The sequence below is a fragment of the Leopardus geoffroyi genome, chromosome B2 (assembly GCF_018350155.1).
Source record: "Leopardus geoffroyi isolate Oge1 chromosome B2, O.geoffroyi_Oge1_pat1.0, whole genome shotgun sequence".
NCBI classification, from domain to species: Eukaryota; Metazoa; Chordata; class Mammalia; order Carnivora; family Felidae; genus Leopardus; species Leopardus geoffroyi.
In genome coordinates, this window is record NC_059332.1 from 92,377,569 (window position 1) to 92,381,910 (window position 4,342).

Here is a 4,342-nt window from a genome sequence, read left to right on the forward strand (position 1 = left end):
CCTGCCTATCTCATTTGCAAGATTAAGAGGAACATCCTACTCTTACTATCCTACTACCACTACACACACACACACACATACACAAAAATTTTGCACCAGAATTTTGACAATATTATTATTCCTTCCCTTTTCACACAATTATTTGTATATTTTACTTAATATGTATAATTTCTTAATCCTATATTTTCCTCAAGGGCAAGATATTAAAAATCATTATTTGAATGGCAAGTTATAAGAGATAGATTCCCATGGCCTCAGAGTGAAATTTGCCCAACTATCTCCAGTAACACTCACAAATTTGAAACTAGACATTTTTTCTGAGCTCCATTCATAAATATCAAACCACCTACTCAAAATCTTCACCTACATATCACAAAGATACCTCAAATTAAACTAGAGTTATTACCTTCTCCTAAATCTTCCCCATGTCCGTTGTTCATTTTAAATAAGTAGCACTATCATTTACACAATTGCTCAAGCTTGAAACTTGTGAGTCATGCATGATTTCTTCTACTCTATGAGCCCCAAATCTCACCAGTCTGCCCACTACAGTCCATCTTTATTGCCACAACCATGGTCCAGGTCACCATCCTTTTCAATTTATTGGTAATCTTTTAACATCCATTTGATATCAACATCCCTCCTCCTTCAATCCAGTCTCTACAATGTAAAAGAGTAAACTTAAAAAAATATATGAGAACAAACTGAGGGTTGATGGGGGGTGGGAGGGAGAGGAGGGTAGGGGATGGGTATTGAGGAGGGCACCTTTTGGGATGAGCACTGGGTGTTGTATGGAAAACAATTTGACAATAAACTTCATATATTGAAAAAATATATACGATAATGGAATTTCTTTACCAAAAACTAAGCAGTGGCTTCCCATTGTCCCCAGAATAAAAGACAACCTGTTTTAGATAGTGGAAGACACTGCCTTCACAGGCAGTCCAGCTACTATCGCAGAAACACTGTTTCTGCATTCTCTGTCAATGCCATCTTCATTCCAATGCTGGGATTTTACAGTTCTTTACATGTTCACTATTCCAATTTTGCATCTTAGCCAAAGCTATTGTCTATTCCAAATGCTGTTTAATTCTACATCTATTCCATTCATTTTTTGTCTCAGCTCAAACATTTTTCTCTGAGAAGCCTTCACAAACTATATGGGTAGGTATACTTGTTATGAGTTCTCTTGTACTTGAAGCTATTTGATAACCTTTTGAATACTTGATAATATTTTTAAATAACATAAACTAAAAATGTTTAATCTTTACCATAGTACCTAACCTATAGCAGCATTTTTCCTTTTTTTTTTAATAATGACTGAATTCTTACCTCTGGCATATTAATGGAAATTGATATTTCTGTGATCAGTATTGAATTTGATTGAGAACACTTCAAGTATTCTGAAACGTTGTACCTGATCATTATATAAAGAATTGTGTAATCTCTTAATTTCTAAGTCAAGACTTTACAGATATGTTGGTCTTTACATCATTACAATGTAAAGATTTTCATGTTGTGATTCTGTCCTACATAGCTGTTCTCTGGAACAGTAATCGTTTATCTCTGTCAGCCTTCTCTCCCATCTATGTAAGCGCCACCACACCCCATGGAAGACTCAGTGGATGTGAACATGAGTCCTCTGAAGCCCCAGAGCTATCTTTTTGGTTGTGAACTAAAAGCTGACAAAGATTATCACTTTACAGTGGATAATGAAGGAAGTGAGCACCAATCATCTTTAAGAACGGTCAGTTTTGGGCTGGTGCAAAGGATGGATTATACATTGTTGAAGCAGAGATAAAGAATCATGAAGGCAGTCCAATTAAAGTCACTTTGAAAATATCTGTACAGCCAAAAGTTTCCCTTGGGGGGTGTGAAATAATACCACCTGTGGTATTATGGTTGAAATGTGGTTCAGGGCCCATGCATATTTGTGGACAGCACTTAGTAGCTATGGCGGAAGACGCAGAGTCAGAAGATGACTAGGAAGAGAATGTGAAACTCCATAGTATAGCTGGAAAGTCTTCTGTCCCAGGACGTGGTAGCAAATTTCCATAGAATAAAAGTAAAACTTGCTGCTGATGAAAATGATATGAAGATGATGACAATAATGATTAATTTGACGATGACGAAGCTGAAGAAAAGCCTCCAGTAAAGAAATCTACATGAGATTCCACTCAAAATCTATATGGCTATTCTAGCCAAAAAATGCACAAAATCAAACCAGAATGGAAAAGACTCAAAATCATCAAGACCAAGATCAAAAGGTCAAGAATTCTTCAAAAACCAGGAAAAGACTACCAAAACACTGACAGGATCTAGTTTCATAGAAGACATTAAAGCAAAAGTGCTAGCAAGTATAGAAAAAGGTGGTTTTCTTCCCAAAGTGGAAGCCAAGTTCATCAATTCTGTGAGTAATTGCTTCTGGATGACTGACCAAGAGGCTATTCAAGATCTCTGGAAGTGGAAGAAGTCTTTTTAAGAAAATAGTTTAAAATGGTTTAAACAGTTCCTTAAAGTTTCTGTCTTGTTGCCTTTCTGTAACAGTTGATATGCAGAGTGAGAACTTTCCCTACTATGTCTGAGAAATGTTGTCCAGGTTCCATTGTCAAGAATGTGTTGTCTGAAATGCCTACTTAGTTTTTAAAGATGGAGCTCCTCCGCCCTTTTCTTGGTTTTAAGTATGTATGGAATGTTATGATAGGACAGAGCAGTAGAGGTAGTCAGACAGATGGAATGGTGGGGAGACAAAAATATACAGTGAAATAACGTCAGTGAAAAAAAAAAAAGGCAATGTAAACATTTTCTCCATGTGATTTAATAGTCTCTTCTAAAATACAGATATGGCTGCATGGTGTGTTATATGGATAAATTATATTAAATCATTCTGCTATCACTGGATATTTAGCTTATTTATAATTTTTCCACTATTACAAAGATAATCAATATGTGACTGACCATATTTGTATATAAATCTTCTACATCTCTGATTCTGTCCTTAGGATAAAATCCTAAGAATTGAGGGGCGCCTGGGTGGCGCAGTCGGTTAAGCGTCCGACTTCAGCCAGGTCACGATCTCGCGGTCCGTGAGTTCGAGCCCCGCGTCAGGCTCTGGGCTGATGGCTCGGAGCCTGTTTCCGATTCTGTGTCTCCCTCTTTCTCTGCCCCTCCCCGTTCATGCTCTGTCTCTCTGTGTCCCAAAAATAAATAAACGTTGAAAAAAAAATTTAAAAAAAAATCCTAAGAATTGAATATATGGATCAAAGAGCATAGTTTTATTTCTAAGGCAGTAATTGATTTATAAATGGACTAAATTTCATCTCAATAATTTCAAAGTAATTTTATATAAAGTTCAAGTATATGAAAAGAATTATAAACATAAAGCAATCAAATTCTTGACAAAATTAATGTTGGTAATCTTATGATTAAGGAAAAAATCTTTTTTTAATAATTTTTAAATTTTTAATAATTACCATATTATTTTAGAGATAAAATTTTGTTTATAATTTTAATATCTCAAGTGAAAGAGACATAGTCCTTGTGAGTAGATCTGCAATAACACACAAAGATGTGGCGTTTAATTTTTTTCTCTATAAAACATTGTGATTATCACTGTTGTCTACAACTTATATTTGCAAGTATGACACATGATAGCAATGCTTCAGTGAGTTTTGAAATGTTTCCTATATTGCACCAATGATCTAGAGTCTACATTTAATAGGAATCTTTTCTAAATAGGTCTGAATAAAGCATGCAAATGCATGAATGTTCAAAGGAAGCAAAATGATCTCTCTTCCAATTCTTGAAATATATTTGTGGGTTTTTGCTCTAGCAACTGCAAAGTCAGGCATCTGTTACTGTTTGGTGTGGTGTTGAATTTCATGGTTTGTTAATTTTGCAGTTATGTCTGCAAAGCTAATAAAGGGAGAATGGGTAAGTCTTTTATACTGCAAAATTTTGACTATCCCCTGGGTAATTTTTTTCATGAAATTCATTTCATATTTCTCTTTTAAGTGAATGAGATAAGTTTGTTGCTTTTTTAAGTTATCAAAAACTATTATGGGTTACTCAAACTTTAGACCTGTTAAAAATAATAAAACTATGGCTGCACACCATTAATTCTCCAATATTGGTTACAGAGATTCTTTTACTATATAGATGGTAGGATAATATAAAATTTTATATAAAACATATCTCTATACTTCCCCAGTCCATGTGGATACTGTCATAACACCCTTTCTATTATTTTCAAAATAGATAGCATAATGTCGATCTTTGGGTAAAAATAAATTCACTTAATGCTATAAACATTTCAATAAACAATTAATAGACACTAAATGAG

The 4,342-nt window shown here is 34.5% G+C and overlaps 1 pseudogene; it reads left to right on the forward strand.

The window, feature by feature from the left end:
* The first annotated feature begins 1,609 nt into the window (after nt 1-1,609).
* Nucleotides 1,610-2,500, forward strand: LOC123609783 (annotated as a pseudogene).
* The last annotated feature ends 1,842 nt before the right edge of the window (nt 2,501-4,342 follow it).